This window comes from Colias croceus, chromosome 25 (assembly GCF_905220415.1).
Source record: "Colias croceus chromosome 25, ilColCroc2.1".
Classification (NCBI taxonomy): Eukaryota; Metazoa; Arthropoda; class Insecta; order Lepidoptera; family Pieridae; genus Colias; species Colias croceus.
Window position 1 is genome coordinate 6,089,504 of NC_059561.1, and position 17,378 is coordinate 6,106,881.

At 32.8% G+C, this 17,378-nt stretch overlaps 1 protein-coding gene and 1 long non-coding RNA gene across 2 annotated transcripts in view; one reads left to right on the forward strand and one right to left on the reverse strand.

The window, feature by feature from the left end:
* Nucleotides 1-17,378, reverse strand: part of LOC123703159 (protein Wnt-7b-like) — a 76,938-nt gene that overhangs the window by 24,734 nt on the left and 34,826 nt on the right. The window lies entirely within an intron of this gene.
* LOC123703160 lies at nt 7,314-8,457 on the forward strand. The gene is made up of 2 exons (XR_006752957.1): nt 7,314-7,523; nt 7,625-8,457. It is a non-coding gene; the product is annotated as an uncharacterized LOC123703160 (long non-coding RNA).

Here is a 17,378-nt window from a genome sequence, read left to right on the forward strand (position 1 = left end):
CCAACCTTACTCACAAATGTTTGCATATTACAAGACCTATATAGTTATTGAAAGAGCTAATTCTACTTTTTATGCTATGTGTATGAATTAAAGACCGCAGACATAGACCGCATAATGTAGTATTAAATCTCAAATCGAAATTGGGCCAATTATATTACAGTAATGTGAATGGAGATGTGGTCACTGGACAATCTCATATTCTTCATTCTATTGACTTGGCATAAATCACCCAACTCTTATAAAGTGGCAAAATATACAATAGTATACAATCTTTAATTTGTCATTAATCGATAATACTGTTTCAGTATTTATTTATTACATTTACTAGGTTTCCGCCCGCGGCTTCGCCCGCGCAGTCAAAAAAAAACCCGCATAGTTCCCGTTCCCGTGGGATATCCGGGACTGTGTCATTTTCCCAGGATAAAAAGTAGCCTATGTCCTTTCTCGGGTATCAAAATATCTCCATACCAAATTTCATGAAAATTGGTTCAGTAGTTTAGGCGTGAATGAGTAACAGACAGACAGACAGAGTTGATTTTGATAATGTCTCCAAAGTCGCAAAGAAAGAAGAAGATTTTTTTAAAAGACTAAAGAAAGGACATAGGCAACTTTTTATCCCGGGAAAATGACGCAATCCCGGAAATCCCACGGGAACGGGAACTATGCGGGTTTTTCTTTGACTGCGCGGGCGAAGCTGCGGGTGGAAAGCTAGTTCTTTATAAATTTGTATTAAGTCTTCAAAGTAACATTCGTTGGATTTTTCAATATACGTTTTGTGTTCCCATAAAAAGGCCATGGGTATCATTTTAATTGGCTTTTAATCAAAATGTTTAGTGCTGCCGAATCGTAAAATTTTAATGTTCCCAAATTCGATTCGGACTAATGAAATTTCGTTAATGTTTGTTTTCTTTGGCGGTAATTTTATGAAAGATAATATAAATTGAGGACTTGTTAAATTACTTTAAACGGTAAAAACGATAGTTTATTTTTCTAACTGTGTTTGATAATAGTTTCATATTAGTTTATAGTTATTATATCATTACGAGAAACCTTTTCTTTGTGTTTTAAAATATATTGTTACTGTTATTATATATTGTTTTTTATATATTGTTACTGTTATTATTATTGCTGTTTGTACTTATTTGTTATTGATTTTTTTTATAGTTTTAATTGCATGTAAATTTTTAATTTATTTTTGATTTTATTTAAATTGTTTCTGATTTTTTTTAGAGTCATGTAACTGTAAATGGAAGACACAGGCTCCTGAAAAACAGTTCTTACTATCTCCTGCCTTTAGGGTCGCTCTAATTTGTAAAATGTTTTAAGTGAAATAAATGATTTATTTATTGTTTTAGGTATAATAAGTAGAAAGTGGCTTTAATTATTTTATGGACAGAAGAAATAATAATAATTAATTAGGAAAATAAAGGGACGCGGTACTTATAAACGATATATTATTGACTATTTGTATGATGTGCAATGGATGACTTTTTATTTTATGGTCGTCAAAATAAAATTTTGATTCACACACGCACAAAATTGTTCTTATTATTATTAGAAACTTGATTAGAAAGCCAAAATACCAGGCAATCATAACTTCATATGGACTGTTCTAGTGCGTCTTTACATTTATTGTCTCATATATTCATTTGCATTAATTGTCTCTTCCGATGTCATAATTATTATAATTTTATTGCGCACAAATAAGTCGAGAATATTTAATTTAATTTATTTATTTAACTCATTAAACAAACAAACATTCGAAAAATAATAATTTTGTTTTTTTTTTCATTTACCTCGTCCGCACAAGTACTAGGCGCGCATATAGTCATAGGAGCTTTCGGGCACGTGCCGCTTGTTCAGCTTCATGTGGTTGTAGTACTAGTAAGTCACTGCTCTTATAATATTTATTGTATTTATTGTATTTAAGTATTGTATTTATTGTACATATTTTATTGTAATTTGTAATTTGGATATTTGATAAGAATGTCATTCTATTAATTAGGTTAAAAGCTTTATTGCATATCGTTACTAAAGAGAATAGTAACGATAGTCGTAAATCTATAGGAAATCACCCTCAACAATCTTAACTAATTTTGGTTTCATACAAAATTCCCTGCGACCAAAAAGTATTACAACGTTCGATCTACCATAAAATTAAAAACAAAAGAACGACGCACGCGACGTCATCAATAAAAAATCCATAGAACGATATAAACAATCACTAATAGTCGAAAACAAGTGATAAATAAAACGGTACGTATTAAAGTAATCGTAAATTATATCATCACTGAACTAATGTGTATGTAATTTGTACTCGTTGCGTGTTTTAACATAAATCAATGGGGAGTTATTTTAATGAGCTTCGATAATTCCTATGTATCTAATGATAATATATCGCATTCGACTAATACATTCCGTTTTTTGTTGTGTTCCACTTGGTATTGAGAATTGGTAATCCTTGGTTGACTTAATTGATGATTTTAATGTGTATTTATAAAATATGATATGTGTTGAAATGTATATGTATGGGAATAAAAAATAAAAATATACAGATCATATTATGATATATGTGCCTTCATGAATAATAAATTATTGGGAGTTTAAATTATTTATTACTATTATGTATTAATTGAAATCTATGTTATGTAATATAAAATAATAAAAAAATCAATTGTTTATAGCCTGTATGTACTAATACATCTGCCTTTATATATTTGGGCTGTATTATTATAAAAATAACTTACATTACAAAAATTTTTCCACTTTCATCTCTGGACAACGGCCGCCGAAACAAAAACCAAACTAGAACTAAACACCGGTACAAAGCAGCACAAATCTTTCTTACACAACAATAATTTTGATAGGAATTCGATTCCACGTGGTCCCATCTTGTCGAGACCACCTAGATTCCATTGTATTCTTAATATTTCTTCCATTTTCAAATTCCTAGGCTATGCTTCTGGCTTTTTCTTTTTTTTTTTGCGTCGCGGTTGACAAAGGACAAGGAATTTTGTTTATTTCATCGATGACATTTTAAAATCGAAAGACTGAATAGGAGAAAAATAATATATTCTGAAGACGGAGGCTCGTATACATCAAATATAAACAATCAACAATAAAGAAAGCGAAAACTAGTTAATTGGCACCGATGAAATAAGATTAATGTGAAAATTGAATAGAAGAATAGAAGATATCTATTTATTTTCCTCATTTGCACAGTCCTGTTTCTGCCGTGAACCTATAGACATATGTATACACAATATCAAAAAATAGTTATCTATTTTTTGATATTGTGTATTGCTATTTATTGATATTATATAACCTTCTAATATTATTTCATTATTTTTCCTTTATCTCCCTATATTTTTAACATTATTTATTAATTGTTTATTTTTTTTAAGTTTATTTAATTTTCTGCCCTCTAGAGGCTTTGGCAGAATATCAGCGTCGGGGTTTTTCAATCCCGACATTCATGCTGAGCCAAGGCCTGTTTGTAGAACACTGTGCACTTTAAATGTATCCGTTTCTTTTAATATACTGTGTGTTTTGTTTCTGTTAATTGATTTTATGTTTTGTGTTTATTTTGTGTATGTTTTTTTTTGTGTTCTATGAATAAACGAGTTATCTATCTATCTAAGTACGAAGTCTTTATTTATTTATTTTATTTATTTATTCTTTCTTGTACATTAGGTTTAATCTTATTTTATAATATCTTAATGGATTTAAATGTACAAAAGGCGGCCTTATGGCTTTAAGCCATCTCTGCCAGGCAACCTTCAGGTAAAGGACAGAGCATAATAATATACCAAAGGCTAGGAAGCCAAATAACTAATAAATTTAAAATAATTAATTCGAAGAAGAAAAATATATATATATATATATATAATAAATAAAAATAAAGCACAACGTCACACATAATTTATAAATACAACATAAAATAATATATAAAAATTACTTCTATTTATATACATATAGAATGCATAAACATAATTATACATAAGATTACAATAATATATACTATAAATACATAACATACATACTATATATACATTCTATACAAAATATACAATATACATAATATGATATACAATATACCTACATACAATATTTATATAGATAGATAGTAGTCTTTAAGCATTTTTTTAAAAGATCTTATCGTCTGGGCGCCACGAATCGTTTCAGGAAGGGCATTCCATAAACGGATACCCGATACAGTAAACGATGAACCGTATAATTTAGTACCATGCACAGGAAAACGGAGGAGAAGGTTATTAGATGATCGGAGAGAATAGGAGTCAGAAGCAAGGTAATGGAAATTGGATTTCAAGTAGCAAGGAGTACTGGGATGAAAAAGAATGGAATAGAGGAGATGGAGAGTGTGAGCATTCCGACGCAGGCGTATAGGTAACCACTTGAGCTTCTTGCGAAATTCCGACACGTGATCAAATTTACGTAGACCATATATAAATCTGATGCCGAAATTTTGCAATCGTTCAAGTTTATTGAGCTGATCTTCGCCGAGGTTCGTGTAACAAGAGTCCGCGTAGTCTAAAATGGGAAGGAGAAGGGATTGAGCTAGCATAACTTTGGTGGGTATAGGCAAGAAGCGACTCAAGCGCTTCAAAGAGTGTGCGGCAGCAAATACTCTTTTACTAACTGCTTTGACTTGAGGCACCCATGATAACACCTCGTCGAAAGTTATGCCTAGATTTTTTACTTCAGAACTATATGGTATGACAATTCCATCCAAGTGCACAGGGGGTAAATCGGCCCAGCTTATTTTTGAGCGAATTTGTGGACTTCCAATTATAATAACTTGGCTTTTACGTGGGTTGATCTGAATTCCATAAAGTGTACTCCACTTACTGATGGAAGCTAAATCAGTGTTGGTCGCTCTAATAGCCTCCGGCAGGGACCCTGCGTCTGAGTGGGTGTAAATTTGAAGATCATCTGCATACATATGGTAGAGAGACGTTATATGAGGAGTCAAAGAATTAATGAAAATGGCAAAGAGGAGTGGAGACAACACGCCACCCTGAGGTACACCGGCAACGAGATTACACCACGATGAATATTGATCACCATTCATAATACGCTGCCGACGACCAATCAGGTAACTACGAAACCAATCAATTGCCGGAGGAGAGATATTAATAGATTTTAGCAAACTCAACAGGATTTCAAAGTCAACGGAGTTAAAAGCTTGACTGAAGTCTAACAAAGTTAGAACTGTGAGATGCTGCTTGTCCATACTTAAACGAATGTCATCAGCGACTTTGACTAGGGCAGTTACCGTGCTATGACCAGGGCGGAAACCGGACTGGTAAGGACTAAGGATGTTGTGACTGTACAGGAACTGACTCAACTGTTTATGAATTAAGCGTTCCAGTACTTTAGATAGAAAAGGTAGGATAGAAATAGGACGATACTCATTGAAGGATGTCGGATTGTTTTTTTTAGGTAGGGGGATAACATGAGCATCTTTCCAAATGGAGGGGAAGCTGTGGGACGTAATGGAAAAGTTCAGGATGTGAGTAATGATGGGAACAATTATATCAAGGATTGGGATGATCATGTTACGGCAAATACGGTCAGTGCCAACGGCTTTCGAAGTTATGGACAAGATAATCTTCTTAACATCACCAACGGCAAATTGAGTAAAAGTAAACGGGGGATAGGTAGGAGTTGGAAGGCTAGAAATCTGATTTATGCAAGTTTGGCTACTAAAATTAGGAATAGGACTGTATGAACAGAAGAAGTTATTAAGATTATTAAGATTGAGGTCGGATGGAAATTGATGATTATTATTTTTCCCAACTCCTAATGATTTAAGAAATTTCCAAATATTTTGGGGGTCGCCGTTTTCGACCGAATCGTGGATATGGCGTCGTTGTGCATCCCTACACATAGTGTTGCAGTGATTTCGTATATTCTTGTATTTTTCACGTTTATCATCAGACTTACAGGATCTCAGTTTAGCTTTTGCACGATTTTTCTTCTTTATCAAAAGTCGGATTTCGGGAGTTAGCCAAGGTGAAGGAGCTTGCTTTAATTTTACTGGCCTAAGTGGTGCATACCTATCGTATAACTGGGTTATTAGGTGATTAAAGTTCTGAACCTTGTCGTCAATCGATTCAGCGTTTAAGACAGGCATCCAATTAATATTGCAGGCATCATCACAAAGTCGCTCCTTATCCACACCACCAAAGTTACGACGCAGGACAGTTAATTTTTTAGCACGGGGCAGCTGGATGTTGTAGGAGAGGAAAATAAGGTCGTGATAGGAAAAGGAGACGGCTGGGAATTGCCCGTGCTTAGGAACCAGATTAGGCGCTGAGACAAACATTAAATCTAAAAGAGAAGGAGTAGAGTTTGGAAAGAAGTGTGTTGCTTTTAAAGATAGACAATGTAAATTAAAGGAGTCAGTGATAGAAAGGAGTTTAGAGCTACGCGAATCTTTTCTTAATAAACATGTATTAAAATCTCCCATCAAAATGACATGAGTATATAGAGGGATGTGCTCATCAAGAGTGTTTTCAAAGTTGTTGAAGAAATTAGTGGTTACAGAGGGACTATAGAAAACACCCACAAGAACTTTTGTGTGACGGAGGGAAATTTCGATAAGAAGATGTTCCGCCGCATCGGACGGAGGAGGCTGAGGTGACGAGCTAATAATAGTGAAGGGAATGTGCAATCGTAAGTAAATAGCCACCCCCCCACCACCCCTTCCGACACGGTCGTTACGAATTAAGTGAAAGCCAGGAAGATGATAGGAGGAAGAAGGAAGACTAGGTTTGAGCCAAGACTCGGACACCAGGATAGCGTGGAGATTTGTGCAGTCAAAAGAAACCAACATATCAGGAAAGTGCGCCGGAATGCTCTGAGCGTTTATGTGAACTACGTTGAAATTTTGAGGATAAGAGGAGAATTCGGAGGAAATTGAGGAATTAATAGAAGGAAAAGATGCATCGTAAAAATTATCGTTGCTGCACGAGCTACCAGACGAGGAAATGGATAGAAATTCATCAGAGCTACTATTTATATCGCTAAAAGACATTCTTTAAAATAAACAAATAAAAATAAGAAAAAAAAAATATATATACCTATAAATAAATATAATAAATGTATAATATATAAATTATTATTATAAAACTAATAGAAGTTATATATGCATTTATCCTGTACCCTCCAGCAAAATAAAGGGAAATTATTACAAATTAAACGCTTGATAAATTAAATCATTATACAAAACAAGGCACAACATAATATTGAGTTTTACCAATTAATTGAACCAAAGTCTTAGTATCAGTACGACTAAAAAGTACTCTATGACAGATTATGACATTGACTTGACAAGCTGACAACTAAGTGACATAAGATGATAAGAAAAATTCTAACTTTGAAGGTTGTTTGTTGATGTTTAGATTTACCTTACTTTTAACTATAAATTTACATTAAATGTTATTTATAGAAAGTTTATATATAATTATAGAATATAATATAAGAAAGTTTATAACAAGGTAATCGTCGAAAAGATGAAATAAAAAGTGCAGTAATAAATACTTACAAAGCAACAACCATAACATAGTATAATTACACAATTTTATTTCACTTTTTGCAGTCTTTTTGGTCTAGAGCTTACAATCTTGTCGTCTTTCGAATGTTTCCCACTAGCAGGAAGAGAAGATGTAGTACAAGCAGCATCAGGAACGGGTATTGCATCAACATCTGCAATGCAGGTTGCTCGGTAGCGGGAGCCATTTGGTCCAATTATGAAAATACAGCCGTCTCTAGTCCAGCACTTATCGATACCGAAACGCTTACGGGCAGACATAAAAGCATTGTGCCGTTGCTTGGTCAGAAACTCGGATAGAGTAATACCCGAGCCTTTTAAGGAGACTTTATTTGACCACAACTTATCTCGGAGTTTCACATCACTTAGCTTTAAAAAGATTGGTCTAGGTTTGCTGTCCTGCATTCGACCCAAACGATGGCAACGATTAATGGACTCTTCAGAGAAATTTGGAAGTTTGAAATGCTTGGAGATAAGATCACACACAAGAACTGACGGATTCTCTTGACTCTTTTCAGGAACACCGTGAATGAGTAACATTTTGCGTCTACTTCTGGTTTCTTGTTGATCATATAGCTTCATCAAAATTTCCAGTTGGGACTGCAGGCAATCAAGAGATGTGGTGACAAATGCACGGAACAAGTTGAACTCGGCAGCAATTTGAGTGGATGTATCAGTGCTTACAGGGGCTGGATTTTCCAGATTCTTCTGGAACTCTGCCATCCTCTTGTTAAAAGTGACCGTCAAGTCAACCATGGACTGTTTCAGTGATTCTATAGATGTCATGTTTGGATAAATATTATGTTCTAGTGAAATTGTTGTTAAGCAGTTTATTCAATTGAAATTTTTAAGTGGATATTAAAGCTGGTAGGTACAGAATATTTTAGAGTTGTAATTTCATAAAAATGTATTTAAAATTAATTTATTTTATTATTAAACACTTAAGAGCAAAAAAATACGTTATAAATTTTTTGGCGCCTCTAGTAGGCGCCTTTAGTAAGTGACAAATTCTCTTGCAGTAGAAAAATAGTACCTAATCAGTCATAGAAGTTAAAACTTAGAACTTACAATTTAATAAATATAATAAGTAAATATAAATAAATTTTAATATATATAAATAAATTTAATAATTTTTTTTTAATATATATAAAAAAAATTAAAAAGTAAAATTTGAAATTTCATAGCATTAGCATGTCGGTGACGTGGTATTTTGAACTTGGGCCGTATTATGACCTATTATATCCAGATAGTTTACGCCGTGAATTGAACTGACTGGCAAATTCACATTATGATTGAAATAACCATGGCTGGTTGTTGCGATCATGATATGCATTTGCCAGTCAGTTCAATTTTCACGGAGTTATGTGTCAGGAAATAAGATGCCCTGAACAAATTACGGAAGTTCTTTTAACCCATTGAGCCCCCAGCGGCCCAATCGGTCCACGACACAATAGATTTTCTATTGTGTCTGTGATTCCGGGGGCTGAGTTATAACCCACCACACTTAAAAACATTTAACCCATATTTTAAACAACTAGTGGATTATTTGGAGCATACTACATTGTGTTTTTGAAGTGAAACTTCTTGAGGCGCATTTAGAGTTAAATTTCAAGGTCGCGTCATGGCAATATCGCCACGTCATGGAGTAAGACGATTTTGGTATCTTTGAATCCGTGTACGTGTGCACACACGCTCTTTTTCGCTTACAAAAATATTATACTCTTTTATATCAGCTCAAACACACTATTCCTAGTTACACTTGTTATATAAAAGTACCACAAATCCACGTCCCTCATTAGAGAACAAAAAAACGCAACCCAATACTCGTTAACAATATAACATTACTAACGACCGGACGGACAAAGCGACACGCCTCGTGGACTTTGCATTCATTAAGATGTGTCCTGCACGCTCTATTTTACCTTTGTTTCAATGTATGGCCGAAATAGGGGATTTAATGGTAGGAAAAATTGTTTATCTGTTATCATAAAATGTTGACTATCTGTGGTAAAATTTAGTGTAACATTTTTTTCGTTACGCGTGACATTTTTCCGTTACGCGCCATCTTTTTCTTATCCCTACCACGTGTAATTCGACGTATTTCTGTTAAGTTGCATATAGTAAATTATTTTTTGAAAAATAAGGTCATAAAGAATTTTCACTTTTTACGTGTGTACACTAGTACACGCACACATTTTTTATTTTGTCTATGGTCAGTTCTGTAAATCGGAGCAATTTTTTTTTTCGAAGCTTGAACTAATATTGCAAAACTATATACATATTGGAAAACCAGGTGAAATTATAGGTACTTAATATGTTGTCGTGACAAACTGGAACATAATATTTTGTGTTTTTTAATAATAAGAATACAATGTTAATTATAGATTTTCCTATATTCCGCTGAATATCTATCCAGGACGAATATTCTTTATAACAAAGGCTAGATCTAATTTAGTTATAATTTAGTCACAAAAACATGGCTACCTACTATAAATGAAATTCCCGCGCATTTTGACAACTGTCACTGACAAAGAAGAAAAAAGCATTTTTTTTTCTTTTTTCAAGGTACATCGAAATACGTACACATCTTAGAGTATATATACTATCTATAGAGTGCGAACAACCAAGTGGGAACAGTAGGCACAGGTGGGAACAACACGACGCTCCCGCCGCGAGCGCTCGCAGTCGTGGTTGAGTGCTCACGAAGTGCGTTGCTCTGGATTTTTTTCATATTTACGAATAAAAGTGGTGAAATGTGCAGTTCTATCTTGCAAAAACGATACTAGAAAATACACAAAATTGAAATCCACTATCACATTTCATCAGTAAGTCGATTGTTATACATAATTTTATGAAAATAAATCTAGCATCGCGGGGGTGAAGAGTAGGTGGGAGGCGGACACGCGCAGGCTCGCTCGCGCGCCTCACTGCCGCCACGTGATCATAGTGATGTGACCTGACCAACGCTGTACTCGATATAAAGTTTACTAGAAGAACTATATTTTAACAAATTATTTATTTAACTTTAAAATTAAAACTCTTTTAAAAATGTATTATAAATAAATTTGTGGTGTGTTTTGTACGATACACTTTCTAAATTATGAATGCGAATGTATTATAGTGTAAATGTAAAGTATGTAATGTTACGATATATTTTCTGAACCGCTAAATTGATTTTGAAGATTTTGATAGTAGAATGGATAAAATTAAATAAAGAAATTATTAATATTATTTATTATATTATCATTTTAAATTATTAATTATTCCTTAATATTTTTTACCATTTTTCAAACATTATTATTATTGTTTGATTTATTATTAATAAATAGCACTAAACCCGATCCTTTATTTTATTAACTTTATTATTTAAAAAGTACTCACGTTTTTCTTATATTCCAATCAAACATATTTTTTTAAAGTACTTATAATTAATACAAGAAAATTTCTTATATAATATTTAATATTCAAATGGAATAAACAAACTTTATTCAGTTGGTAAACAAATTTAAAATTACATATTTATACTTTATTCACATATTTTTCCTTTAATAACTTATTGAACATAAAATTTACTTATGATACATATTTATTTACATAACTTATCGATAGTTTAACACGCAATTGATATCTACCCATCCCTATTTGTCACACACATATCTATATAGTATCTATAGCTCATCTGCCTACGATGCGCACTATGCAATTTGTGCAATACACTCGCTCTATACTATTGTAATATATACTCTAAGGTACACATACTTAGTTATAATGGGGTACATGTAACAATGAATATAGTTTGATAGTTTCGTATTTAACGAACTTTTAACAACACAAATCGTGTTATTAAGTTTATCAGTAAGGTTTATCACACCTCTCAATAACATAAATTAATATTGTTAGTGTGATAAAGCCTTAAACGTATTCCAAGTAATTTATCTTGAGAACATTTTATTACTTTCAAATATGACTGGTAATAACATAATCTGTACAGATAATGCGTTCACAGGGGTAACAAACCTTTGGTGTTTAGACATTACATAGTAAATAGGTTCCTCTATGTAGTTATATTGAAGAGTTATAAAGAAAAACTTAAATAAAATACATTTTAGTATGGAAATTACACAATCTTATATTAATATTATCATCTATTATAGTTATGAGTAGGTAGGTGGAGAGTGGTCCAATTACAATTAAAAAATCCCAAATATACTCAGTTGTTCCCCAAATACATGAAACATAACGGAAGAAATCAAAATATTATAAGCATCGTGAAATTAACCACTATAACATACTCGAATAAATTAATACAATAAAAATATAATTAATTTAGATACAGATAAATGCTTACTTTTTACACGTTATTACATTTAATATAATTCGCCAAATAAATTCTTCTATTGGAACTTAAGTAAAAACAAATAAAAATAAAAAGTGATGGCTCTTTACCCGAAGGTTTTACACACCTTGCTCGGACAGTTTATTAAGTTATCAGTTTCTAGTGTAATATAAGGAAAATTATTAAGGATTAAGAGGGTATCTATTGAACAAATCCTATTATTATAAGATGACGTCTCTAAATTATAATAATCAAGTTTTGAACCGACAACTTTTATAGAAAGGTGTGATAATCTTATTTGATTATAGGAATGGTCCTTCCAAAATGGTCAATATTATATGTGTGTACTGTGTATGTGTGTGTGTTTTAAAATAGTATTCACATGTTACATGTACATTGTATTATTCTGATTTTGCTTTTTTACTATTTTATGAATAGTAACTCAATGTTTTAATTAATGAATAATGATTGGATCAGCACATTATGTTCCCACTGCTGGGACACGGGCCTCCCGTCAGAAGGGATCAGGCCGTAATTCACCATGCGTTCCAAGTGGGTTGTCAAACTTTTGAATTTCGATTCTTCGACATGCTTATTTGATATCTACATAATTAGGCTGGTTGCAGAGCTTGACCGACCGTCAGTGCGTACCGTCGGTCCTGACGATACGCATCAACAATTGTATGACTATGACACTAATGCGCATGACAATACTCGTGCGTATGGTCAGTCTAGCTATGAAAGGTTTTATGAATTTCCATACATATGACAAGCGCGACTGACGTACGCACTGATGGTCGGTCAAGCTCTGCAACCAGCCTTGATCTACATCTTCGTCAACTTTTCGCGATCGTAAACTTTTCGCTGATACTCTATTAAACTGATAATAATTATACTATGGGGGTTCTGGGCTCTGGCTATCTCACTCATCGTACAGAACTTGTATACTTTAAATATTATGTATACCTACTAGTAAAGTTAAATAGAATTCATAAAATATGATGTTTAAGACAGTTATTCAGACATTTCGCACGATTATACAGCAAATAGTATGGTTTATCTAAATTATTTGACAACTTATTGTAATCTGCATAATAATACTGCAATATTTATGCGTCTTCTAGTACTGAGAATATGTTACTAAAGGTTATGTTTTGGAATTCAATATTCCATGTTTCCAACTATGTTTCCAATATTAATTTAGCGATATGATCATTGTTTACGAATTAATCACGATTAAAATATTAATTTTGTATTGGTTTGCATAAATTACGTAATTATTTGAAAAGTATGTGTTTTAAATTTTAATGTAGGTAAATGACGATTTATTTTGGGGAGGATATAATATTATGTCGGGAGAATTTAAGAAGTCTTTGTCCTCAATTTATCTACTTCATTTTGTGCTCTGTTATAAGATAGATGTTATTACTACTTACTAAATAACCTACCACATAATATAAAGGAACCTGCGTGATTTTCAAATCATACCTGTTACAATAATGTACATTCAAAGTGACATAAATAACAGGATTGCAAAATAAATGGATGATACATAAAAAAAGGTTTGCAAATGAGATTTTTTTACAGCTTAAAAAAAGTTAAAAGGTCCATTTAATATAGGCCTTGTCAGTCATTAGCATGATTCGAGATATAGGTACTCGTGACTCAAGTAAGGCCGAGTTTCTAGTAACTGTCTAGTAAGGTCCATTTATTGTTGAATCATAAGGTGTCTTCTATAAATAAATGATATAGTTTAAAAAGCTTATAAAAACGCTTAAATTCAGGACATTATTGTATTGTGACCGATCCTTGATAAGTGTACAAAGTTTGTATTAAAACTGTCCGTTTAAACTTGGTCAAAATTGAGTCTAAAGAAGTCAATTAACATACAGGCGAAACTAATAAAAACGTGTTAGGAATTCAGCACAATTCAGATTTTTATTTATATATGTAGAAATGAAGAAACCTTTAAGATTTTTTGATGAATAGTGTCCTCAAGATTTTTCATACAAAAAGGAGAAATTCTAAACACTAATAACAAAGCTTCTCAAATTATACCGGCTTACTCACGCCCACCTGATATCCCTTGTAATTAACATTTAATAATTTGTCATAAACCGTCATCGAACCGGCAGTTATTTAATAGCGAATGATTCACTGTTATAGTAAAGGTAGGTATTATTTATTAAAGGAATAGGAATGCAGAAGTTAAATGGTTGAATTGAAAATAAAGGGAGTAGGTAAATACCTTTATTTCTAAAACACCAACCCTATAATATTAGTACAGTCGGAATTTTATGCATAAGAGTGTCGGCACAATAAAATACAGTTATAATATGTAGGAACAGTGTAATGAAGGAATTTCGATAACGTAGGATAACTTGGATCGCAACTAGAAATCTACACAGGACATATTATAATACATATATGTCTTTAGGTATGCCCATAAATTACGTGAGGTCCTTTTTTTTTCAATTTTTTTTTTATTTGCCGAGACTCCCCCTCTCCAACGTGTGATTTGACTCGATTAATTTTTTTTTTATACATGATAGGCAGGCGTTTGACCACTATCCCGCCTGATGTAAAGCGGTGATATGATCTATGAAGGAGCACGCCTGCCTAGAACAAGCCTATTCACTCTAGACTTGAAGAGCTGCAGATTATAATGGTCCGGGAATACCGACGATGGAAGAGAATTCCACTCCTTCGCAGTTCGAATGAAAAATGAATTCGCATAACGCTGAGTGCGTGTGTGCGGTATATCGACTGTGAAGGGATGGAGTTCCATTCCACGCCTAGATGTCCGATAAAGAAATGGAGAAGGTGGAATAAGGTGGTGGAGTTCATACGCACATTCACCAAAATGTATTCTATAGAAGACCGAGAGACATGCAACTTGTCGGCGGTGATCCAGACTTTGGAGGTTACGACGAATCAACGAGGGATCGGCAATAATTCTGCAAGCTCGCCTCTCGATGGAGTCCAAAGCTCCAAGATGAGTTTTGGCGGAACCCGCCCAAAGATGACTACAATACTCCACACACGACCGAACTTGGGCTTGATACAGTTTTAAAAGCTGTTCCGGTGTGAAGTAATGTCTCACTTTAGCAAGTATTCCAAGTTTTTTGGCTGCTATATGGGCTTTGGACTCGATGAATTGTCCGAAATTGAGACTTGCAGAAATCGATACACCAAGTAGATCGAGGCTGTCATAGATCGGTACATCACAGAAAGATGGAGTTAGATGGAGAGAAGTCCGTTTGGTAGTGAAAAAACACGCTTGTGTTTTTTTCGCGTTAAACTCTACCAGATTAGCGTCACCCCAACTAGCGACGTCCTGTAAGGCTGAGTTCATACGCGTAACTTCCCCCCTAAAACACCTCATATAATTTATGGACGCCCCCTAATGCTGTGTGTGTAATTTTTTTATTTTCTTTATTAGGGATAATAAACAGCAGAACAGTGGTTAAGTGTACAATAAAACTTAGGTAATCTAAATACAGGTATAACTGTCCAACCAACAACATTATCCACAGTTTGGATACCTACATACATTTTTATACGTGCAACAAATGCGAATAAGAAAAAATAAATATAAATGTGCACTTAGCCATGGCAATAAAAATAAAATAAATTAAAAATTAGAGATAAAGGTAGAGGGACGCAAAATAAGATAGGTTATTGCATAATTAGGAGCAGATCAACTAAACTTCTTCGAAACTTAAATTTTGAATTCGAAAAATGTATGTGTAATGTACGTTACGTGCGAAAATTCAAATACCATAAATAAAAAATACACTCAGATCTTTTCAATAAATAAAAATACGCTACGGGTTATCTTGTAATTATGTTGATGTGATTTTAATAAACATGGTTGTTTTCGTGTTACAATGTAGGTAGATCTGTCGAATGCATGTTTCATCGCGATACGTGCAGTGGAGAGAAAGTCGTTAAGATGAGAAGATCAAATTTAGATGTGATTGAATCTGTTATATTGTTATATTTTTTGTGTCCTATTGACTTTTATAGATATATTCTATAAGTATGTTATTTCTTTGTGACCAGGCCCTTTTAATAAATTAAAATGAAAAAAATATGTTTTAATTAACTAAAATAATGAAAAATTTTCAACTATTATTAACCCTCGTTAGTAAAAAGCTTATAAATTTGAAACATGTTTTTGTTTACTATATTGTTGAATAATACAGTAAGATACAGTAATTTAGGTTACACGTCAGGCAGTATTTCATTGAATTGTATTTTCCTCAATTTCTTTTGAATTTGAATGTGAAAAATCGTAACGTGAGTCATACACGCCTCAGCCTAATAAAATGTCTGCCTAAATTCCCTACCTATTAGCTAGAAAATTTTAATGTGTGTGTAAAATTTAGTTCATGTTACAAAATGAATGAAATATTTTGATGGTTTCCGAGAAGATTACCGACCGCCATGATTTTATCTAAATTGTTAGATCATTAAAATATTTGCGTTATTGTTCTTAGAAATGTAATTTTCGTTTTAGAAGGAAAATTTATATTTAAATTAAATGCAAGCGTTTAAGATAAAATTTGAAATCTATACTCAATTAACCTATCTACATAAAATGTGTAAGTACAAATTTATAAGAATTTATCAGACTATCTACTAATAAACATAGGTTTTCAAAAGAAAAATTTTAAAGCCACATACATCTTACAAAAAAGATCTGCATGTTTCCCGATGTTTGGAAAAGTTCAACGACATTATATTTTGTAATCAAAAATTGACGAATATTAATTACTTTTAAATACCGTAAACAAAAACGTGTCAAAAAGAATTCTGTTCGAATTTTAAATTACCCGCGAAACGATGACAGCTGCCTCGAAACTAAAGACTGGTTTTATCGACGAAAAAAAAAATACATCCCATGCATACGCATTACGTACATAGTACAAAAAATATTCAGTGTGATAATTTCCTTCCTATTTATTTAAGTAATACGTGAGTTACACAAGCACCGTAATTTATCGTGACTATACAATTTTATACGTCACTTTCGATACGTGAATGACAGAACTAATGTAGGGTTAAGGCTCCTTCAATACTAACATATTTTATATGAGAAAAAAGTTCTAAAGAAAGAAAGATGTATTTGCCAAAATATTCATGTTATATAAGGAAGACTACCATTATTTTGTAACAAGAAGATTTGCTAGTAATAATCTAGGCTGTATGGATGTCATCCTTTGCCCATTAATGATTGTATCTTACAAAATAAGTAAGTAACTACAATTTTTTTCTTTCTCAAATTGATGATTGTTTCAAAAACTATCTTGTTAACAGTTAACACGAACAAGTCGTCAAAAAGCTAAACATGCTCTAGAATTGATGGAATATTGTTATTAATTATTACTTTACGATTTACATCGACAATGTCACGGTTTGTAGTTTATTGGTTGTATTTTATGCAGATTCGAACATGTTTTC